General features: G+C 35.9%; 1 protein-coding gene and 1 long non-coding RNA gene across 5 annotated transcripts in view; one reads left to right on the top strand and one right to left on the bottom strand.

Annotated features, from left to right (window-relative positions):
* Positions 1–23661, bottom strand: part of SCN1A (sodium voltage-gated channel alpha subunit 1) — a 92979-nt gene extending 69318 nt beyond the window's left edge. For 2 of the 4 annotated variants that reach the window (XM_030488822.2, XM_030488823.2), the window contains exon 1: positions 23257–23660. The gene's annotated coding sequence lies outside the window, so the exon portion shown is untranslated. Of the gene's footprint in view, positions 1–16234; positions 16308–23256 lie in introns of those variants that run through there. The other 2 variants (XM_030488820.1, XM_030488821.2) reach the window with 2 other exon arrangements.
* Positions 5345–12680, top strand: LOC115609101. Its single transcript, XR_003991746.1, has 3 exons — positions 5345–5432; positions 9890–10062; positions 12349–12680. It is a non-coding gene; the product is annotated as an uncharacterized LOC115609101 (long non-coding RNA).
* Positions 23662–25679: the final 2018 nt, after the last annotated feature.

Below are 25679 nucleotides of genomic sequence, written 5' to 3'. Positions count from 1 at the left end.
TCAGCCTTCTCCGAACAAAATAACTAAGCAAGCAAAACCCCCATGGTGGGAAAACAAGAATGCACCCTGTGAGCTACCTGTGCTACGAACTGTTGTCCACTGCAGTCAAAGCAGACTATTGTGCAGCTGCAACCCCTTTTTTCCCCTCTAAACCTATATTTTCAGTACTATCCTTGCTTCTTGATTAAAAGAAATCAAAAAACCACATGATGCAGACACAGCATATTATTCATCACTGTTAGTTACACATATATGCATTGTTGACATTGATATTCTTCTTAAATTTTTAAATTTAACTAATGTATTTCTAAACCAAAATATAGCTGCCAGACTTTGCTTTAGATTAAAAATAAATAGCTGGCTTCTGCTTACTGCTTTGCTTGTTTAATTCCATTAACTGCAACCAAGTAATTTCTGTTTTAGAAAGCTGAAAAAACCAAAATTAGTTATGCAGTTCTTTAGAAAGAAGAAAGTATTTTAATGGGACAAGTCATAATGCATCTGCATTACTACTCCATCTAAGCAAATACATTTAATAGGTTAGAACTACTGGACTGCTACCAAGCTGAATGAATTCCATGTTTGCTATGTTCCTGCGGTGTATCTTGTGCAGCAAATGACTGCAGTACAGAGTAGCAACTTTTCTGCTTTCTTTCATTCGATCAGAGCAGGGACTCATTCTATTTTCAATTACAAATTCAAGATTAACTTTCTCAAGCAATGGCTGAAACATCTGTTTCCATTTACCTTAGCAAACATAATAGCACCTTTCTTAGGTTTAAAAAATAAACAAAGCAATGCAGGATATGCATTATGCTATATATTATATAATGCTACCAATTGATTTTACATTAAGGTAAAATCGAATGTAAAACAAGATTGAAGTTCTGCTTTTGGTATATTATCACACTTGGGAAACAAGAAGTAAAAGCTGATGGAGAACAGACTGCTCCATACCCTGGAATGATGTCAAATTTGTAGAACTATCAAACCCAAAGACATCTTCATACTCAAAAAGTTACTAAATCTTGACTTTTGTGTATTGCTTAACCCCATTAACAGCATTCTGGTACTTGCTATCTTATATGGTCAGTAGAAGGACCACAAGACTTAGAGATGTAATGACAAAAGTCTCTCTGGCATGTGTCCAAGGAAAAGACTACCTTCCCAAAAAATGGCACCTATTGTTCAGCAGCCTTCCTAAAATCTCAGAGCCCGTGCATATTCCCACACTCATCATGTATGAACAGATATATCCCAAAGCTTCTGACACTGATGTGCAGCTCACTACTTAGAAAAGCAGCAGCTGAAGCATGTGATTCAGAAAAGCAGCGTTTAAAGCAACACAGAGACTTTGGAGAAGTCCTCAATACAGTTATGATTTACTCTGAACAGAGTAAAAGAGAGAAAACCAAAAGCAAAAATACTAAAACATTCTCCATTACTACTTTTATGAATTTCCTAGTAAGTCTTAGCTCAATCTTTGGGTTTTGGTCTGAGTCATTTAAGCTGTGTCTCACACTGAGACTTTTCTCAAAATGGTCAAAGAGAACCTCTTGCTTTTACTACTTCCAGCTCCTGCACTAGATCACCTGGTCATTCCCTGCAACTTATTAAAATCCATCCACTAATTTGCTGTTTAGTTATCATTCCACTTACCAGAACGAATTTTCTTGGTCAGCTCCCACTTACAAACATGTCAATTGTAATCCCGTGATTACATCTCAATTGTTTTACTGAAGCGATACTAAGACTAAGGCTAAAGGTCAGGTTTGCTTTCTGCTTGCCCTGCGACCCTGTAGAGCAGCCTGGAAGCTGGCTGTGCAGTGACCCAGCTGGGAAGTCCACAGAGAGAATTGCTAAATATGAATTAAAACTAGATAACATTAAAAGGCACGTTGATTTCCTGTGTGAGTGGGTTACAGGCATATTCACCTGCCCCATCCTCGTGATAAACCACACAGCTGATGCCAGGCAGACATAAGGTCCTGTGTTCACTGCCAGAAGATATTTAGGGATTTGCAAGAAGCCTGAATTCAGATCAATATTCTTGGTGAGCACTAGCGTCCACCTAGAGTTTCACGTACATACTTCATAACTTGTAAGAGCATTTTGTGTAGACATGGAACATTTTAGCCCAGAAAGCATGAATTCAAACATGATATGGGTAATTATAAGGGTTTAGGCATAAAAAGAAAGAAGTATCTCAGAATAATAAACCGTAATGCATAATTCCAAATGATCCCAGTTGGATTTAAGATACCCAGCTGAACTCGGCTTTGTATGTTAAAGATTCCCCACTCATTATTTGTTTCAAGTTTTTGTTCTTGTTTGGGTTTTTTTTTTTTTAAATCCTCATTTGTTTCCTTCAATGTTAAGCTTGTTTTGAGAGGTAAAAAGGTCCTACATGATACTCATGATATTTTTCAGCTGCATAAAGTGGAAAAAAGCCCCTTGACACTTCCTAGAAACAATGCAATAGTTTTTGCTACTAAGTGGTTAACTACAAAGAGCAGCAACAGCATCTGCTGCCTCTGCCACACCCTTTGAGCAATGCCTTATTGTAAAAAGCTTTAGATCTGAAAAGAAAGGCAAAGCCTGAGAGTTAGTATTTCTGCAGAAGCAGTGGCTTGAAAGCCACTGAATGAGGACTGTTAGCTATGCTTTTATTTAAAAGCAAAGATTTCACTTTTTTTTTTTTTTGAGGTGTTAGTGAGTTTCCAGTCATTTCATATTTTATATTCTAACCCTACAATAAATGTTCAGTATGTTAATTTTATTTTTGAAAATACAGGAATGTAAGGGTATAATAAGTAATTGTCCTGGGTTCAGTTATAGCAGTCATTTTTCTCCTTCTTAGTAGCTGGTGCAGTGCTGTGTTTTTTAACTTTCAGCCTGGGAACAACGCTGATAACACTGATGTTTTTAGTTGTTGCTAAGTAATGTTTATTCCAACCAAGGACTTTCTCAGTCTCATGCTTTGCCAGGGAGGAAGGGAAGCCGGGCGGAAGCAGAGACAGGACACCTGACCCAAACTAGCCAAAGGGGTATTCCATACCACAGCACGTCATGCCCAGTATATAAACCGGGGGGAGTTACCCGGAAGGCCTGATCACTGCTCGGGTCGGGCTGGGTATTGGTCGGCGGGTGGTGAGCAATTGTATCCTCTCCCCTTGTTTTTTCACTAATCGTTATTATCATTGGTGGTAGCAGTAGTGGTTTTGTATTATACCTTAGTTGCGGGACTGCTCTTATCTCAACCCGTGGGAGTTACATTCTTCCCATTCTCCTCCCCATCCCTCCGGGAGCGGGGGGAGGAAGAAGGCGGGGGGGGAGTGAGCGAGCGGCTGTGTGGTTCTGAGTTACCGGCTGGGCTCAAACCACGACAGTAATACACTCAAAATCCAGAAGTGACAAAATTGTAGACTATTAATTCTAGTGCTTTGGGACTTTTCAGTTTGTTTTTTTTTATACTATGGTTGCTCAAGAATTAAAATTAGAGAAATGTGCTTCATTAAAATAAATAAGAACATATGCACAGAGACTTTAAATTCTTAGCAGCCCAGAGCATTTAATAATTAATGAACTTAATGCTATTAAGTGTATTAAGAAAACAGACAGAATGTATATTGCATGTGCAAACAAAGTTAAAACATAACAGAACTATGGCAATATCACTGGATACCATGTGATATTTAAAAATGGAAAACCATTAATCAGAAATCTCTGAAATATAGCTATATACTTTAAATAGATTAAATTATACCAAATTTTGCAGGAACAAAATCATTCATTTTGAACCAGTTCTGGTACTTTCCTGAAGACCAGATCCTCTACTAAAAAGCAACCAACATTTACTTTATGAAATACAGTTATGAACTGTGTGGTTAAAAGTATAATTGCAGTGCACATTTAGTGATTATTTTGCAAAGAAACCATTCTAAACTATAGGTACAGAAATATAAAAAGGAAAGAGATTTGACATCTTCAGTTCCTATAAATATCATTCTGTACACATCATATGTGCAGTTAAACTATGTTAACGAAGCTAATGATGTAATAAACTATTTAATAATTTTAAAGGTTTCTATCTTGCATTCTATCTTGAATTGAAAGTGATAGATTACAAGGTCTGTATCATGTGAATTTGTTCATGTGGCTTCACCTATAAGATTAGAACTCAAATAGGAGAAGCAACATGATACAGGGAAGACCACAGCAAATAATGGCAGATCTGACTATCAGTAAACCACATTTCTTTCAACCTCGGCTTTTCTGATGGGGAAACAACAGTTTACCCATTTTAAAGGATTTGTGATTGGTGATTAAAATACTTTCAGCTATTCTCACTCCCACACATTTGTCTTTTTAATGGCTGAAAGTACTCTTACATTTGTGATTAGAACTTCTTATCACTGTTGTAAAATTGTCATTTTAAATGTTGTAATTGATGAAGTATTTTGGAATGCTTTTTCCAAAGAGTAATTTTTAGTTTATAGCAGCAAGTTATAATGTTTTCTGGTATTTTGGCATTGAATGTCCAGGGAAATATCTTAAATAGTCTCAAAACAAATGATAAGATTAATTGTTGTTGTCCCATAATTCTTTACTCTGCTATTAGCAGACCCAGTGTGAAAGCTAATTCTTGCCCTAGAGAGATGAGCAAAAGCTTCAGCCACTCAAACTCCCAGGGTCAGTTATTGATTTACAATACACAACGCATAGAGGCACTCCTCAGCACATCACTCTTCTTGTCCGATCAATGCATCTGAAGTCAGCGCACCATTTCCCACCAGACTGAGAGCTGAAAAATATTTCTGCAAGCGTCATATGTACAGCCTAAATGTCTTTGTATAAAAAAGCTTAAAGAGAAAACAAAGTAGGAAACCACACTTTCTAAAACCATTCATCAACACGCTGAGAGAGGGCATTACAATGGAAGTGCGTGCACTACATAAAGACAAGAATATCCAGTTACGAAAAGCAAGTCTTCAGTATGTGAACAATGAACATTGTAAGAGAATAGATCAATGCAATGTGTAGGTCATAGCTCTAAGGAATTGAAGGACATTTAAGACTGAGGGAACCATGCACAATTAAGGAGCTTAGAAATGATTGTGTCACACTGAATATGAGGCAAGGACAATTTGGGACTTTATATTTGTAAGTGGAAGTGACATCAAACAAATCTTAATTTGTTTTTGAGGAAAAGCCTATGAAAAGTATAGATACAAAAGAATTTTCAGGACTTAGCAATTTCAAGTAGGAGTTGGTTTGTTATGCCGTTTTATCCAATTTTCCATATTTATTACTCTTAAAATTCTTGATTTTGTCTATGATTTAAAATTGTACCAGGATGTACGACTGTAATATATCTGATGAACTTTTGATCCTATTGAAGCTGTTCTCGTGAATTGACTTCATTCATGCAGGTGAGTTTTATTACCTAATTGATATATTTGATTTATATCTTGAAGGAGAATTCTGATTTGTGCTAGGTATAAATGTAATTTAAACTCAAACTCTTTTGTCTTACCTTAAAGTAAAGGCACATGAATACTTCCCTTTAGTTTTCTTTTACATACTGAAATTTTACCAGCTGACTTTCGTATATGCTAAAAAGATGCAGTTTCTTTTTCTGAACATATTTTGGTATTTTAGTGCTGTAGGACTAATACATAAAAAAGAAATATGAGTAAGAGGTATCTGTATTAATAAATTAATAGAAGTACTATCACAAATTATGTAAATATACACATATAATCCACAATTCAATAATTACTTATTAAAAATTTTGTAGACTGTTTATAAAATCGTTATGATGGAGGTCATCTTTTGTCACTTAGTGTAAATTATTTTTCATACTTTAAGTTATGGGATGGTAAAATGCTTTTTACATTACGACATTTAATGTCATACAACATACACTCTCATTGTAAATAACTGCTATAAAACAGTGATTCTCAAAGTGGGAAAGTTTGAGGAGAGGAGCAGGGATTTAGCCTGGAGAAAGTCATAAAAATAAGGTATGAAAATGCAATAAAAATTTTTGCTCTTCCATCCTCTCTTCTTACTTCTCTTGCTTAAACTTTTTTCCTCCATGAAATCTTTTCACCTTTCTGGCAAGCCCATGGGGGACTTAAACTTAACACTGTCCTAAAGTAAATGGGTCCTAGGGAGTGAGATGCCCTCCCTCCATGACTGCTCCAGCCTTCACAGGCAGCCGAGATTGCTGGAAACTGAGTGCTACATGGCGTGTTTTGGGTTCAATAGGACTGGGGCTGGGTTTTCAGGTATGTGACTGTGAAGTTAGGCTTTCTGCTGGGCTTGATGATGAGGGAGTTCTTGGATGAACTACAGGTTGACCACAGAAGCTTGGAGCAAGCCAGCAGAGGTGAATGTATCCAAAACATTGCAAAACCAAAAACGGTCAAGATCAAAACTGTTACCACCATAAAATATAGTTAAAGGCAGAAGAGAGTGTAGACCAAGAGGCATTTTTTCAGTGAGAATATGATGATCTGATACATAACAGATGATCAAAGCCTAAGACTGTGAATCGGTACCTTACACGGCCAGCAGCATCAGCAGATACCTGAGCTTTTCTAGGAAGATATCTCTCTTGAGTTACATTTGGTTTTGTGCCCTGAACATCAGACAGCCAAGATGTGTTCATGCTGCAGGTAAATGGGTTTACACACTTGTGAAGATTACCTTTTCAGAATAGCATCATGGCTGTGCAAACCACCTGGCCCTGCTGAAAGTAGGCAGAATGCTATTTTGGTCTCCAAGCTCCCTTCGGAAACATCCTATCAGTACTATATTAGCTTCAACTGACCCAAGTTTTAATTATTTCAGACTTCCTTCTGCTGCCATTGCTGGTGTGTTTTCAGTTTCTAGGTGGAGTGATTAATCTCAGTCTATGTGTACTTAACACAGCAGCTTGGCACATGAAAAACTAGCAACCAAGCCTAAAGGCTGCTGAGGTTAGTGGTGTCTGTGCTACTAGCAGTCATCATAAGTCTGACTCTTACTCATGTGTCAAAAGTTCCCATCGAAATTTTAGAGCCAGACTATGATTAAATTTTACTGTACTTCCCCCCTTCCCCCCCCATACATGCCTAAGATACAGTCTTTCTTAGCCATCCATAAGGTTATTACTGTCAAACAGTCTGTTACCTATTATGCTTATAAAGAAACAAGAAAGTTTCTTTGGCCTAATCAAACAAAACCTGCCCGTATCCAGGGTGATTTTCTAACTAGTAGCTTAGGCTATGTTGTCCTGCTGTATAAATGCTCAGAAAATAAATTACTAGTTTCCTCTCAGAGCATCTTTGCAGCTTTTCTTCATTATCACAAATTGCATTTTTTAGATGTTAACTCTAATGTTCAAATTTTCAATTTACATCGATTGTGCTGTCACAGAAGATCCCCAGTCACATTTAGGTGACACAAATATCTGCAAATCTCCCTCATTATCCTCTTTTTTAACCTCTTGTTTTTCAAGATACTTTCCAAAACTCTTGAGTGGTTATACTCCTCAGTTACTAAAGCTACTCTTTCACCATAAAGGTCATCTTTCTTTCTGTGCTATCTGAGAATTTTTCCTTACACTTAGATTGTGTGTTGGTTGGAACAGTGATTCCATTTCTCTGTGTATTTGAATAGCGCATACAGATTGGGGTCATAGATTCCATATAAGAAAGCCTGCCTATTACAGGCAAATATCCATATGTATACATGGTAACAGGTAATGTTGGACACAAACTGACATAGAACACTTAGCGGTAAGAATCTGGATTTTAAGAAGTATTCAAGATTGTGTACTTTAAGAGGAGTAATATGAAGGAATGCATTCAGAAGTAGAGTGTGACAGAGCCAGAAAACAGGAGGTTTTCAAGAACAAAGTTCCCAAATCTTCCAGAAGTAAAAATACACCCTACAACACTGCAGTACAGTATTTTAACTGAGCTAACACATCAATGTCTCAAAAAAACCCAAACCTATCTTATTTTAATACTCCAAAGCAGTTAATAATAGTTGCTTCAGGAAAGACGCCTGAATTAGAAGAATTACACAGAGAAAAACAGACCTGCAGACCTCTAAACAGAAGGGAAAACTGCTTGCTGCATGGACTTCAGAATAATGCTAATCACAGTTGCACTACCCACAGCCATTATTTAGCCATCTTCACAATCTTTTCTCCCATGGAGGGAAAATGGCTCATATTTCATATCTGGAATTTATCCGAAAAGACAGCTGAAGGCACAAAGGCGTCCTTTTCCAAAGTGCTAAGCAAACGAGAATCCCCACAAAAGTCAATATGAAATTCTTGTCAGTCTGTCTTGAGAAATTGTATTCTTTGCCTAAGCACCTAAATACAGACTTAAATACAAAAGCTTAGAGCTACCTTGTGAAATTTCAGCCTTATATCATAGGCAATCTTACTTTAATTACAGGAGGAAAAAAAGCTATTGCCAAACCCCACCAGTTTCCTGCATTTCAGAACGCCAAAGTGTATATCCCTCAGAAATAAAAGTCACTGCTGAGACACCATAGAAATATTACGTGCAAAGAGGTCAAAGAAAAAGGGAGAGAAATTTTTGAATAAAAGTGTTATTACTATTAGACAGTTAGACAGTATTTAATGTACTGAAGACAGATCTCTTTTGGAACAGAGAAATAGCTTTAAAAGTAAAATTGAACACTTACTACTTCCCTGCATTTTTTAAAATTAATTAATTCATATTTCTCCAGCCTTTTTTTTTTCTTACTTATTTTTTTCTTTTTCCCCAGCAAACTCAGTGCTAGCTATCATCAAGGAATTAGGCATGCAAGCATAAGAGAGGGGGTACTGTAGCAGCTACTTTGCTTTCTCTTGTTAGCATGTCTTGTAACTTATCTCTACTCCTGAGCAGTATACATTTTTTGTTTCTCTCAGCAGAGACATTAAATATTATTTAGTGCTGGTTCAGGATTAGTCTGAACTTAGAGTTCACAGATGTATAGAAATGTATCTTGAGGGAAAAGTAGAGGGCAAGTCTGAGGTCAGTGCCCATAAGTGACAGTCACAGCCAGCCTGCGCAGCAGCAGCATGTAACCTGGGGTCAAAACCACCAGATGTACTGTCTAAAAGATATGAGAATTTCTTTTGCCACACTGCAGCCTTAGAACTCTCATAAACTGTAAGAATCCTTGGGATTGGCATAACATAGAACAATTATTGATTAAAACAAAACCACCACCACCAACAACAAAAAAAACCCACAACCAAAACAAGCAAACAAAAAAAAAAACCAAACCCAAACCAAAATGTGTATGGTCTGCTAAGCTGTTGCTCATTTGCAACACATTGTAGTGATAACCTAAGCAAATGTGGTTGTTAGCAAACCAAATGAGGCAATGGTTCTTTCTAGGTTGGATGGAATTTTGTATGTGAAACAAAATGGTAGCACCACTGCCACTAGTGTTGCAAAAAAAAAACCTAAAACAACCAAAAACAAACAAAAAACCCCCAAACAAACAAAATAAAACCCCACCTAAAAATATTATTTGAATAAAAGCAGTCATCAATTGGAATTCTATTTAAAAGGTACTCAAAGTAATGAAGATCTTTTTTCTAACCTCATTGAACATGTATATAAATAAAGCTGTAAACTTTATGTCTATTATATGTGCCACTCATGAAATTTGAAAACTTTTTAACTGCAGAGCAGGTACAGTCCTCTTACCTGGTGATGCAAGACTGTGTCTACATTAACATTTCCAAATGTTCTATTTATACTTCTACTAATAGAAATAATTTGTAATTTTATATATTTAATATATATTAGATAAATTTTATAATTTATATTTCTATGTTTCTAATTTTTTGTATTTTGCTGCACAGTTTCTCCTTATTACAGATGCAAAGGCTAGTGACATCCTTTACCCTGGACTCGTAGAATGTGGTTTTGAATTACAGACTCACAGATAGGCTGAGATGGAAAGGCACCTCTGGAGATCAGCTTTTGTTTTAGAACAAAGATATTTTTCAAAATATTCTCACATGTTATAGCCCAGGTGGGTATAAATCCTGCTTCTATAAAATGTTACAGGCAGTTTTATGTTTGCCCATCAAAAAGCAGACAGCAAAACAGACAGAAATATCCTGAAATAACATCTGGCAAGCCTTCCTCATCTAGGTGTGTATGTAAATACAGTTTTACAAAGCTCCCTGGTCCCAGAAAACAGTGCTATGGAGTAAACTATACTATTTTTCAGCAGATTTTAAGTATATGCAATGTATCTTCCTTTTCTCAGCCTCTACATGTGTCTTACTCATCACTCATTAAACAAAATAAATTTAGTCTGCCATTAAATTGGGATGTATTTTTAATGATTCATCATATTCAGAATTATTAAAAAGAAATAAAACAAGTTTTGGTTTGAATTAAGTCCAGTTTGGCATCTGATTTAGCAAGATACTTCCTAAATTGGCTTTGCATTTCTTGTAAGTATTGATTAGTAATGTTCTACATGATGATTTAAATATTTTAATTGGTGTTTAATTTAAATGATTTACCCGAAGATGTGTCCCTCCATAACATCGACTTTCATGGAAGAAAAAGAAGCTATACATTTCAAATTTGTTCTTTTCCAACTCTAAATTTTTCGTAAAAGACACTGAAGACAGTGCTGTGCTTTTTCCTTTGCAATTGTTAATGCAGAAGGTAAAATAATTCGTGTTTACTTGATTAACATGTTATTCCAGTTTGTGAATTTATTAGCTTATTCTAAAGCCATACTCTAAAAAAACCCTGTGCACAATAAAATGTTACTACCTCTTTCTAGGTAAATATATTCATGTTTCACAAAATAAATTTATATGAGCAATATTTATTTTTTCTGTAGCTTAGAAGCCAATGCATTAATCAATCTCCTGGACCTGGGGACACAATCACTTCTCTTGTTAGAAAGAGCTGACCCTGGTACAATTTTCACTTGTTTTGATTTATAGTTTCCCAAGGATTTTGGGGGCATGACTCAAGAGAGCACTTTGCAGGCACAGAGTATCTCCATGCCAGTTAGGAGGCCTAGAAGGAGCGAAAATGAACAAGAAAAAAATTATTGTAATATATAGATGATTTCTTTGTAGTGATTTTTGTTTGTTTGTTTCAGATATAAAATTTTATTAATGCACAGTAGTAGATCTGTAATAAATTTTATTTTGAGACAATATGAAGACGTGAAAACATGGTAAAAGGTCATCTTTTCTGGTCTATCTCCCCCAGTTTGTGTGTAAGAGTAAAGAGAAAAATGAAGGAAAAAATATTCAGATTGAGGTCTCTAGATAACATTTGGAACACATAGTTAATGTTTAAGGAAAAAAAAACCAACATTGACGGAAAATTTTTTTTCAATTAAGCATTGTGAATGTAGCCAGTATGGAACTCTGAAAAGTTCTTTGCCTTTATCCCTCATGCACAGTTCAGGTGATATATTTGGCATTATTTAGGCTTTCATTTCAGAAAAAAAATGTATTGGATTGGTTTCTCAGCTGTGAAAAACACCAAACATTAACATAAAATATAAAATGTTGAAATAGCTCTGGTACACTCACTTCATTTAATCAGCTTTTGAAGTGTCCTAGTTCTCTCTACTAAACTGTCAATTTAAATATATTTTTAATTAAATGTATAGTATTCTTCTGACAATAAGCAAAAATTGATCAGATTTGCCAAATATCCTTTTTCTGCCCCTTTTATTCGCATATTCGTTATGGTTAAACAGTAAAGCTTATTTAATCTAAAAGAAACACTAAGAAATTAAATAATGTTTTAGAAAATATTTTTGTTCTTTCTAGATCTATCTGAAGTGTTGCAGAGTGTATATTCCATAGAATAAATGTTTTGAGGGGATGCTTATGTGCTTTAAGAAAATCCTAAGCAGATAGCTTTCACAAGGTCTACTTTGGAACCTGCATGATTTATGATATATATACTTTTCTTTAAGTCTGTTGTACTTCAGATATCCACTTTTTTTTGTAGACTTACAGAAAAACATGGGTTGGAAAAGATCAGAGGCCACCTAGTTCATCTCCCTGTCCAACAAGATTGCTATACCTATTTCCCAACAGATGTTTCATCTAACCTCTTCTACAAACCTTCATGATAAATTTCACAGATTCCTCTGACACTCTATTGCAGCTCTTCATTATCCACTCAATTAGAAAGTTCCTTCCCACATCTCATCTGAAAGCGCCCATTTCTTTAGTCTTCACTTCTTGTCCCACCCACTATAAAGAACAGAATTCATCTTCACCATTCAGCTTCTAATGACCGTCTTCCCTTCTGTTTTCATCTGTAGACCTACTCCAGGCATCTTGCAAAGCTACTGAAAGAGCCCTTTCTGAGACATTTCTAGGAAGAGCAACCATCCTCTGCCTCAGAAATATCCCAAGTATGATTTCCTCTTGGCAAATAAATTCAACAATAATCTGAAACAAATAAGACAACACTTTAAATCACTAAAGAAAATGAAAGATCTCACTCTGAAGGGAACACCATTAAAGAGTAAGTAGAAAATGGAGTCCCAGGTGGGATGAGAGGATGGAAACGTTGCAGGCAAATACATCTGGAACACAGTCAAGTCATTGGCTTCAAATGCACTTAAATAACCAAGCATTTGAAAGCTTCTCCTTCAGATACATCACTTCAGTTAAAAAGTAGTGTAGTTGCTGCTTAATTTTGTCATCTTTGACCAATAACACTATTAAATAAAGCTTATTTGAGTGACATGAGTCTCTACCTTTCTTCCTAATATTTTCTTTCTGACCTTGACAGGATTTGGGGTTTTGTTTGTTTGTGATTTGTTTAATCAGGAGGATGATCTTAAGTGTTCTCAATTGTATTATGAAGTAATTTAAAAAAGCCAATTCTGGAAGTGTTTAAGGAGTAGGAGAAAGATGAAAATATTGATCTGCATGTTTACAAGGTACTGAAATAAATTACCAAGATAGAGGGCATAAGATGGGATAAAGCTTGAAAGCACAAACTGAGCTGGTTGTTTCTGAGACCAAAAATAGAGAGGTTATGCCCTTTTTTTTTCCTCAGACACTTGTGAAAAAATAAGAAATGAATAAAAAGAAGGATGGTAACACTTTAAAATAGAGCTCTGGAAAGATGGTCAGAGATGCACTGGGTATTGCTGAGACAGTGAGCTATGGAAACTTGTGTTCAGAAAAAGCAACATAATGAGAATTTCCTAGGACAAAGAGGAAGGCGAGAGAGAGAGTTTCTGGAGCTGATAAATGGAAATGATGCATAGCATGATGGCTGATTCAGAAATGTGCTTTTTCAAATGATATTTAAAATGGCAGGAAAGGGTGTTACCCAGAATTTTGGTAATAAGGGCAAAATAAAACCAATTCTTTTTGCCCAAGCTAAATAGCACATTAGAAAAGTGCGAACAAGGGCTAGAACCACACATGCTAGTGGAAACAGAAAACAGAAATGATGGCACAACAATCAGTAAAAGCCAGGAAGCCTGAAAACAGGCATGTATTCAAGTAAGACATCACAGTCATTCTTTAAATAAATATCATTAACACTGAATAAAAAAGATCAGTAAATTTTACAGAAATAGGACTAAAGCCTCTATGAAAAGTGTGATGATTTCTGAGCCTACATTTGTCATTTAACTAATTACTTCCCCATACCAAACTTTCTTTTTTTTTTTTCATCCAACTCTTATATGTTTTCATGGATAAGAATCTACAAAGAATAAGCCTACAACCAGAAAATGGAAGCAACATGCCAGAACTACTGAGTTTTGAGAATAGCATTTGGAGAACTTGCATGATACTCCCCATCTCCCTACAATAATAGGTTCAGTCAGAAATATCAGTTGTAGTTTTTAATGGTTAAAATTTTCCCCAAAGTTCCTATTTTTCCATTTTAAAATATTTCAGCATTATGATTTTTTTCTCTTTGAGCAATTTGATCCCTTAAGTGCTCTAAAACATTATGCTAAAAAAAGCCTAATGGTATTCCTCATCTACTATGTCTTACTGATGGCATGACATTATTTTTCTCAGTTTACAAGTGTGAATATATATTGTTCAATTTTTAATTTAGTTTGTCTTCTGCTGTATTCATTTTGGCATCCATAGAAAGTCTACAGGTCAAATAAAGGAATCCCACTGCCTGCTATACATATCAGCTGTCTTCAAAGGAGAAAAAGAAGGTAGAACATGTTCCTGTTATTAAAAGAGAGTCAACAAATCTCTTCATGATGTTTAGCCCAAAATTACCTAATGTGTTTTCCCACAGGTAAGTTGGTACTGGAGTTCATAAAACTAATAAAATGAAAGAAAATACATTCATCCAGGAGAGTATCACAGTTCTAAACACATACACACAAATTACAGCAAGTTTTCTGCCCTTTTCAAAATAAATTAGCAAAGTACCCACTTCTGATTACTGCCCAACTGTCTCAGTTGTTGACATACACAACTTCTGAAACTTCAAAGCAAGTTTAGGTTATAATATGACAATTTCAAAGTCCATTTCAGTGATCAATAATAAACTACCCTTGCCCCGAATAAGGTATTGTTTCAAGCAGTTGATAGGATATATGATTCCATGATATACATTCATCTATATAATTTTCCTGTAAGTCGTTAGAAGTCAGACTTATTTGTATCAGGTACAAGATACTATGCAAACTGCTATTGTTTTCTTAGAATTTCCCTAGAAATGCCTTTCCCAATAAAGGCATAGCATAATTGATAATCCCTCCCTCCCCTCATTGATGCTTTCTTTAAAATAATGAAAACTTTCTGGTTTTTATCTGGCAAACTGAGGACAATCAGTTTAAGGCTGCCTGTCTCTAACTTGCTCTCCTGTGTCTAAATACTTCATCAAATATTCAAGATCACACAAACCAGGCTTAACAGAATAAGCTAACAGGGTGTCAGTCTTGACAGTAATCATCCTGTTATTGTTTCACACTAGATTCTCAGAGTAATTTTTAGCGCAATCTTTTTTCCTTTGTTCTTTATATTAATACATCGGTCAAGCCTGAAAAACACAACAGGAAAGTAGGCGCACTTCAAGAATGCAACACTAACATCAGCCAGTACAGCTCAGGAATTTGATGCTGTAACCTCAAAATAAGCATTTTGGGAATAAGTACAATTGATCAAGTTTTCAGCATCAACAGAAAACACCTATCAATTTTCAAGTACTGCAGAATGAGCAACAACTTTTTCGAAGTGGGGATGAAGGGCGGGTGGGTTAAACAGAAATCCCAATCCCAGATAAAGTAGTTCAGTGGGAGTCTTTCGTGCACATACCTCAACAAACAGTGGAGAAGAAATCCGTTTTAGAAACAATGCTGAAAGAGCTTGATGTTCACCTGGCAAATTTCTAGTGCTGTTTGAAAAAGCAAGACGGTTCAGAATATGAACCGAGTTATACCTACAGCATTACAACCAGTATGTAAATGATAACGGCTTCTAGCAGTGTACCTTCTCAGAAAGACTAGGGGCAGATGGAGATGAAGAGAGAGAAAAAACAGGAGGAAGCCCTTTTTTCCTTTGGTAAACCTCAAACATTTGTGTGAAGAAATTAGTCTTAAAGCAGAGCATCTCTATGGGAAGGAAAACTGTACAGTCCTGCAATGCTAGGATTTTGACTACACCATTGATTGCTTTAGCCCTTAATATGTTTTCTATGACCTCTGTTAACTTCTAAATAGTTCAGGGGAAAAATCTTGTATAATAATTTAAACACTCCAACCCCCAACAAACTGGCAAACACCCAAAAATATAAGGCCAGTAAAATTGTAACAAAATGCAGTGCTGCCAAAAGACCTGACTGCAGCTCTTGAATCACTTTTGAAACACTAAAATGGGATTTTTCTCCTTAAGTATATGCTTAACAATAACTACAAAGCAAGCATTCAGAAATGATAATAAAAAAAGAGGGGGAAACCCCCATGCAGAGAGTTCATATAAATGTACTAAGGTTAAGGATTTAACATTCTGCTGTCTTTCCTGATAAGATATGAATTTCAAATGTATTATTAGGAAAACAAAAATAAAACCCACAAGAGACAGTGATAATATGCCTGAAATGCACTCTAATAAACTTGTTCAGATTCCCAGTTCCAAAAGATTACCAAGTATTTATAAATTGCTGCATTCTCATTGGGAAGGGAGGGGAGGGAAAAAAAAAAAGAAAAAAAGGACCTCTGCAGTATCCTCTCTGCTTCATTCTCAGCTTCCTGTTCTCAGGCTTCACTCTATGGTACCGAACACAGACCAGCAAATAGCAGGAAATACAAAAAACAAATAAGGAAAAACAAGAAGAGGGGGGGCTGGGAGGGGATGAGATGGGAGGAGGATGAAGAGAGACAGAGAAGAGGGTGAAGAAAGAAAAAAAAGGGGGGGGGGGGGCGGGAAGATACCAAGCCATCTCCTTAAAGGACAGCCCCATCTACCGGCAAAAGACATGAACCGGCTGTAAAAGATTGCTTTTAAATATGTTTTCTGATTTAAAGGAGTCTGAAAATCTACAGCCCCGGTAGCACCAAGAAGCAGATTTCTTTATCCAGTGTTAAGTAAAAATCTCCATCAATTTTAATTTCTTTTCTGTTAATTATTTGTCTCTGAAGTGTGAGACGGAAATAGTTTGGGTAAGGATGTTCTGTTACGAAAGCACCAGAAACGTTTCCAGGTCAGCCCCTGGCATACTCCAAGCTAAACGCTAACAGTCACCTGTATCATTCTGCACCTCCCCACTAAATAGTGGTGGTAGATTTAACATCTTCAACCATGGGTTCAATCCCCCTCCAAAAATAAAAAAAAGTTCCGGTGCCAGAGTTATATGATATGTCCATCTATTCCAGACTGCATTGCCAATCATGCAGCCTGCTACTTGACTGTCACATCGGATCTATACATTCCCATGTATTCAGATGACAGCTGCACAGCCAAATCTGGAACCTAGACAAAAAACTGCTCTCTTTTTCAAATTCAGACTGCTAAGTAAGAGTAACTGTTAATACAACACACTCCAGCTGCACTGGATCAGCCTCAGTTTGAGCTAAATCAGGCAGCATTATATATTTCTCATTTTGCTTTCTTGACAAAAGGAGTGGAACTGGGATGGCCATCAGCCAACACTTTGGAAAACCCTAGTTTCAGCCATGCTGGAGGGGGGTGCGTGCACCTTGGTAGAAAAGGAAGGGGCAGTGACTAGAAAGGTGAAAGGTGCACAAAAAGAGGGCCAAAAATAATACTGTATTTCATTGTGTAATACAATTTTGGCATGTAAAGATAGAATAAACCTAATTAATACACCGTGCAATAAGGCTGTCATCTATGATATAACACATACGTAACATGTTAACCTGTAATTCAGTGACCCCAGGCAGCTATTATGAATTTGATCCCCTAGAGTCAATTCCAGTACTGCTCTGATACGTTCAGTTTTAATATTGTTACATCCTGAGGTTTTAACTGCTTGAATTTTGCTTGAATCCAAGCTATATGAAGCTGAATTTCTCCATCTTCCCGTGGTGGCCTGACATGCTTGGCCATTCACAGCAAGCACTTGGAATATCTCAGTATAACACCTAATTTTCAAGCATTTATCAATACATAACATTATGAACAATTGTTCTAAAAATGAAATCTAATCTCATAAATCTTAAAATATTTTCTCTGCAAATATCACTGTGTTTAAAAGAACACAGCAAGCAACCTTAGGACAATAAATATTTAGTTAAAACACACCATAATATATCCAAATACTAATACTCAAATGCTGACATACAAAGGGCAAGACCAACCTGCATACAACAATGCAACCTGTCTCTTTTGAATGTGCCTGAGCACTGTTTTAGAAAGACTTTACATGCTTTCATGTTTCACTGCTTTCATGATCACCAGTTTTGAATTTAGCTTTTCTGCCGGCACTACTGGTGGTATGCTAAATAGTTCAGGCAGGTCCCTACTACCCAAATGCAGTTAAATTTTATAACCTTGATGTATAAAAATCTATAACCGTGATCACATTATTATTATTTGGTAACACTTTCCAACTATCTGATTTTTATTTAGGTATAATTGTAAAATTATACTGTTGCTGATGCGAATTAATCATTCCCAGAAATCTATCTGTTAATGGAGGATGTTTCTGGAAATGATGAATTGCCTAGTGTTTATAAATGCAGATTTATCACTGGGTTAAAAGGCAGAATATTTACTCCCCAGCTTGAAGTTTTAATATTAATTCCTCCAATCTTTGCTACAGTCTGGGCATGTTTGACATTTTACAGGCATATCTCCTTTAAATTGTTGTATTTTGAAATGAGATAAACACCACAAAAGAAAACAATAAAACAGGAATCTGTATAGGTTAAACAATAAATGCCTGATGGTAAAAAAAAAAATCTTTGAGATACCTCAGATGCCTACAGTTTTGGTCCTGAACATAACACTGAACACACAAAATTTACCCCTAGATTTTATGTAATTTTGATGTATTATGAAAATATACAGTTTTCAGTAGTCCAAAAACATCCTTCTTTAAGGATCAGCAGAGGTTCAATATAGGATGCTTAATATGACCACTGACTTCTCCAAGTATCATTAACAGCATACTGAAAGGTTGGGTTGGTTTTTTTTAAGCAGCATTTCTCATGGGTCAGATTTCACTGGTCATACTGATATAACCAGGTGCCCAAGTTCAGCTCCACCAGCTAAGTGTCAGGAAAATCGATAGGGTTTGTGGTTAACAGGCTCTTTTGGTAGCTCCTTGAACCAGACTGCTATCTGATACGGTGTTTGAGAGAGAAGACTTTATCAACACAATAGCAACTTCTTTCAAACTGCTAAAGAGCTAAATCCCTTGAATTTGCTTATTTCTAATGTTTTAAAATTATACATTGCACCACAATTGCAGAAAACAAAAAGCTGCTCCAACTCTAAGATAAATGGCAAGTTAGGTAACAAAACATGGTCTCAGTTCCCTCTCCCCCCAAAAATCCAACTTGCCTTTTTTACTGTCTCTAAACAAAAAGGACACTGCTAATAGCTAGTAAATTAATTTTCCAAACCAAGTCTAGGATAATCGTTGGTTTTAATTTGGAAATTTTTACCACTTCTTCCTGCGGGTACGGTCACAACTACTCAGATCCCATGCTGAGTGCCTGAGGAGCAACCATCTTAATGGGCATTGGCTGAAGCAACCACCCAACAGGCCCAATGGAGAACACCTCCATGCCCTGCACAGCAGGGACACAGCTGCCAGGCAAACTTCCATTACAGCCTTGAGCTTGCAGTCTTTCAGATTTCAGATTCTGCAGACCTGGTAACTTTGCATTAATGGAGATTTGTGGTTCACTTGTCCTCATAAAAATTTTGACCAGTCCTATTCTTGGCTCTGCTTCAGCAGTACTGTGCAAATATTTAAAAGCACTGGTGAAGAACAGCCCAGTAAGTTATTGACTCAAGTGCCACAAAATGCCCACACTTCGTGATTACCAGGCACTGGGAGATTCTGTTTTTCTTCAGCACATGAAAGGATTCATCTGGAAGTCCTTCTCTGGTGATCCTCTGCAGTGTCCCTTTCTGAAAGAGACCTATAACGAACTTCAGCTGAAGAAAAAGAGAATTTAGTTCTTTTTGTCACTATAATGTTTCAGTATTTGTGATGCAAACATTATAGTTCTGTACAATCTAGAGAAACCTTTAAAATTAACATACGTGTTCAGCCATGGCAGTAAACAATGCAGAAGAGTGTGTTCTACATACACAACTAAGAATGTTTAGATATGTATATATATTTAACGACAGTATCTGAGGTACATTTTATTTATCAAACATTAAGAAATTGCACTTGATTCTTTACAGTATGTCTTTCTAGTATTCTAGGAATGAATTCTCTGAATTGCAGTGGGAGTTGAAAACAGATGATGGAGTAATTAATCTAGAATATAAGCAATGTGCCATCCAAGATCCTCCATGGACAGGCAGGCGAACATGACAATCCAAGGGTTTTTTCTCTTTCTAAACTTGTGAACCAATTGTACTGCAGTCACAGAAGAGCTCTATGGGAAACAAGGATGGAACAGCATCATCATGAAAGTCAGGACCTGGAAAAATTACATGGACTGTAGCAACATAGAATAGAAGATTGCATCGAACCAGTTTCAATGAAAAGTGAGGAAAACCTCTAAATAAAAAAAAAAAAAAGAAGTAACTTTTCATATATGAACAGAGCACACCTGTCAGCTTCCAAACAGGTATTTTTAGAACAGATATAGCCCATTTCTACAACAATAGACTTTTGTCACATTTGCAATGCTTCTTTTGTACTTGATGCAAATAAAACTTGGCAGTTCTGGCCAGTGAAAGATCCAAATTGTGAGTTCAAACTTACCTGGAAAGTTTGTGAATTATACTATAACAATCTTACCTTTAGATGTTACATGAGACAAAATAAAACACAGATGTTTGTAGTCTTAGCACTAAACACATGATTGTCATCACAATGTATTTCTCAATTTTGCTGACATTATAGATTACAAAAACTGGTCTCACCATTGTTTATGCTAAACACATTATTCTAAAATAATTTAATTCACAAGCTTTGATATTGTTTCCATGCTCCTGTTTTAGTGACATTTCCATGCCTATGAAGAGAGCACAGAAACTCCCTTGCATGACAGAAATCTCTAGTACTCTGAAGAAAAGTTAAGAGAAAGTTTGTCAGAAACTCAAGCTGCTTATTGTGATGTGAGGGAATATACAGAATATTGAAAACAAGCTACTGATAGAGCCATGGATTGGACAATTCCAATAAACCACCGGAAAATACCAGGAGGAGGCAACAACCACTAATGGCCCATAACCTGCATTGTAGGGAGTTCAAAACATACCTTACAGGTCAGATCCAATTACTTAGACCTAAAGTGATATTCCAAAATATAGGATATATAAATACACAGAGGAAACACCTTTTTCTAACATGTTGTATCCTACTGAAGTATCTGCAGCTTGCTGTGCTGAGAAGTACTGTGTGTGCCCTGCTCTGAACCATGATGCAAAAGATAAAAATAACACTTCCAGAAAATCACCATACATTTAAGGACAATAAGGGGGTTTTTTTTCTTCTAACTGAATAGATAGGTTATTGATACTCCTTAAGCCTGTAAGAAAATACCTCTAGCACCCACACTTGAAATGGGATGGAACACAGTGTATTCATGTACAATAGCATTATTATTTTAGAACTCTTCAGGCAGAAGAAAAAAAGAATCTGAAGTACATCATTACAGTAATGTGCTGCACCTAGCAGTTTTGTTCTAAGTTCCTCTACTATGTTATTATCTTATGAATGTGTTTGCTAGACATACTTCTGTATTTTGAAGTACAAAATAGTATTTATAAAATATGCTACACTGTAATATACTGCATTGCAACAGAGGTGTTTTTAAGATATCAAAAATGAATTACATTTTCTTGAACCTAACTTCTTTCACAGTGTAATTAATGAAGGCACCAGCTTGGTATTCCTACTCAATCATAGCACAGATCTACATGAAAAAAACCAAAACAAGTAATTTAGTAACTGGTAAGGTAAGACCATCCTGAAGAGACACCTGACTGCTTGGCAGCTCTTTTACAGAGGAAGATAGCTTTTAAAGATGATAATAAAATGACAAAACAATTCACTTCACTTACAAACAAGTGTTGAAATTAAATTCTATCAGTTATTTCTAGAACAGTGTGAAGAACCACTAGTTTTGGGGGAGGGAAGGGAGAGTGGAGGGGAACCCATTTAAAGGACTTCTACTCTTGCCATCAAAATTAGTTTTAATCTGATATTAATACATAATTTTATATTAATATTCAATCTTATTTTGATTTAAGAAAGGGACTTTGGCATTTGTTCTTTGAGTGAGCCTATCAGACATAAAAATTCTGTAAATGCCATATTGTCAGTAATTTTTAACTTTTAATTTTCTGGTTTGACACTCATTAGCATAATTTAATATAAACATCACTATTTTTAAGTCGATACATTAAATAAAATCTTGGTAATAAGCTGTTAAATATAACTCCTTGACACAATGCCAACCGAAGTTTTTCTCGGGTATTTTTACTATAAATTCACCTATATTTTGGAATTCATTTATGTATCTTAAATTTGTATTATTTAATTTTTATATATTGCTAACTCCCATGGAGCAGAGGCTGCAGCACCACCAAAGGAAAAGTTGCTGTCCAAGGTACTGCACAGAAACGAGTTTTCTAACGATTCTCTGAAATCCATTAAAAATATTTTCAATTTTATTATGTAGTAAATGTCTCTAGCAAGCAAGCTAGGCTGGTTGAAATTCCCTACATGATGTTGCAGTACCAGTGTTATGCTGTTACTTTCCAGGGCCACTTCTGCTGCATTCCAGTATAATCAGACGTTCCGGCACCTGACAATATTCACTATGTATAATCCTTTTAAGGACAAACCTGTTCTATGTTTTGTCACAAACTGACTTTCACCAGGATGTAAATACAAAAAAAAAAAAAGGACAAAAAACAAAAAACTTTGAATTCTACATGGTGCATGAAAAAAGCTATCCTCTAAAATAAATCTAGCTAATAGGTACCGTTCTGGCATTCTGCAGAGCAACCACCAAATGTGATTTTACCTGCAGTATTCACTTTAAAAATTTCAGAAGCATATCGAGTCACACATTTATACAGTAAATAGCAAATAACATACTGGATTTAGTCGCTACTTCAAAATATAACCAAAGAGTGCAAAAGAATTATATACCTTTTTTTTCCCCCCACTTTGTTTTGTTTAATAGAAGCAGCATATTTGTAATTTGCAAGGCTAAAACAATGCAACAGCCAGGAACTGCAGTAAACCTCTCAGAGCTAATAGCTATACCCAATAATGCTTTCCCACACCACCTTCAAGCAAATGGGTTTAATTCACTGCTTAATCAGCCAAATTAACAATAATCCCCATATGGTTAGAAAAGATGCTTGTAAAACAAACCCAATTTAAGATTTATTTATTTATAGAGTGTCTTAATGCTGAGATGCCTAGAAGAACTACTACTCTGTTAATTCAATCATGCTGACAGAGCTGTTTTCACCTAGCAAATTCTCTCTGCAATTCACAGCATGGCTGACAGCTATATCTGCATAGAAAAAGAGCACAGTAACCATTTAAGTCATGCAAAAACATTTACCTGAGAAGATGTAGCAAAGATCAGGATCCAGCTTCCAGACCCCATGAAGCATGAAGCTGGGGGAGCAACCCACTAGCCTGCTCAGGCCAGCAGTCTCTCTCCTACACTTGACCTAGACTGCCTTACATAATGAGGAATCAGTGCTGTGTCTTGTGTGGAGGAGCAAGCTGAATGTCATCACTGGCAGAAGTAGGGAGAACTGGCAGCAGGCAGGCTGGTAGTTAGCATGGAGATCACGAAGTCTGCTTTCTCTGAGTGTTCTGGGAGAAAACACAAGAACAGCTCAGAAATGCTGGTGTCATTCCTCCCCTGGAACAAATGACCGGAAGGAGCGAGGGTGTTACAAACGTGAAACAGACTGCTAGTGCTAAAGCTGCATCTGTACCTACTGTCAAGGTAACAGAGTTCCTGCCACGCTGTGTCTAGAGGACTGCGTAGCTACAGCTAATAGAAGAGCAACAGCAAGGCAAATGAGAATGAGAGACACAGACTGCTTCTGCATTCATTTGTCTATATATTACTCATTGTGGTGAGTAGAAGAAAAGCAATGGTATAAGATAAAATACTGTGATTGATTTCCAAAGCGAAGTGCTATTCCCTTAAATAAATCTTATTGCATGCAAGTTAGTTTCTGAAAAAATAACCATTTGTTACCTGTTTTAGCTGCTGTTACAGAGGTTAAAGTGCTTGTATTGGAGAGATTTTGATATTTTCAGGAAAATTATGGGTAAGAAATATTCCTGGTTGTGAATATGTTTACAGTCACTTTTGGTATTTTTTTTTTTTTTTTGCTATTTTTTGAAGATATTTGGGATCTTTCTTACTTTATTATTGTTTGAGTCATATCAGCACTTTCAGTGTGGATGGCACAAGAGAAGAAACAAGTATCCAGGCTTAGCCAGCAGTTAGAAACCTACACAACCTTATTGTTTACAAAAGGCAGCTTTATATTAATTAAAAGCACTGCATATTACTTGTATTCCATATTTTGTTTCATTTGACTATTTGAATAGTAAGAGCCTTAAATACCGAAAATGCATATACAAAATATTCTTGAATTAATATTTTGAGTTATATAGTTTCCGTTTACAAAAGAAGACAAAGGTTTCACTAAGACGGGGCATCTTAAGTTTTCTAGTTATATTTGAGACTGCTTGATCAGGCATGATCAAGAGTAATTGCAACTTGACACAAATGTTCAATATCACAGATCAATATCACTTGATAATGAATATAGTAACAGAAAGATAAAGAAACTATCATTTAATAATATTTAGCATTCCATTTTATGAAAGTATTGCTATGTTTGATGGTCCTTCTTGTTTAAATTAATGGGTTTGGGGAAATGAGTGAAATAATGGACATAGTTTTCAATACAGCTCTGAAACTTCCCAAGTTAAAATCCTGGGCTGCATTAAATGCAAGAGTAAAGAAGAACTTAGCAACAACATTGCAGCAACATCAAAAGACAGGTCACCAAACTTAACAAAAGTTTTAGCATCAATATGCAACTGTGGCTGGCTTTTACAGAAGTCAGCTTAGGTACAAGGGCTATTACTTTTAGTTCTGCCCTTAGCAGCGTAAACATTTGAGCTCTGATCTCAAATAGGAAAATCATGGTGAAGGTGAAAGGGATAAAATTAATCCAAATTTTGTTTACAAAACCTATTTAAATTGTTATTTCTCTTTAATAAACATACATACAATGGCTTTTCCAACAAATATAAAGGTTAAAAAAATTGCTTGGGTGTCACTGGGGGTTTTTAAATACACATTTTCCTAGTTCCTTGTTGAATTATTTTCTTTTTGCTTTCTTGAGAATGAAAAAAAAAAAAAAAGAAAAAGTAAAGAAGTATCAAGCTATACTAGCTGTAGGCATAAAGTATAATGTGGAAACCTCCCCAAAAAATTCAAGGGAGATATCATTTGAAAATGATAAATGATTTTCTTAAACAATTATTGTTGTATTTTAAATCAGTAACTTTTCATCCAGGCAAAACAATTTATTCATACCACATCGGCAAATAATGTTAAATCTATCTTGGTGAGTTTATTCTTTCACATATTGGTGATGACATTCAATGGTGAGTCCCTTTTAAAACTTTATATAATTTATATGTATCAACCTCTACTTTTGGTGTTTCAAGTGTTAAATAAGTACTTGCTTACAGGAAAACTATTTACATACTGGTCCTTTGTTAATGAAGAGTTAAAAATATCATAACCTATGTTAAGCTAGGAGAGCATACAACAGCAGTATAGTTAAGGTGCAAAAGGCTGGGAATTCTGTTGATCACAGCAACGAAAACAGCAAAGCAGTCAAACTACTCATTTAAAGCCAGCTCAGATGCCTCCATGGCAATGGCACGTTAATATATCACTAGGACAACCTGCCTACAGATGACTGCATCAGGCAGAGAAAC

Source organism: Strigops habroptila, chromosome 5 (genome assembly GCF_004027225.2).
Source record: "Strigops habroptila isolate Jane chromosome 5, bStrHab1.2.pri, whole genome shotgun sequence".
In the NCBI taxonomy this organism is placed as follows: Eukaryota; Metazoa; Chordata; class Aves; order Psittaciformes; family Psittacidae; genus Strigops; species Strigops habroptila.
Note: the sequence above shows the minus strand (reverse complement) of the source record. Positions and strands in the feature narration are given on the sequence as shown.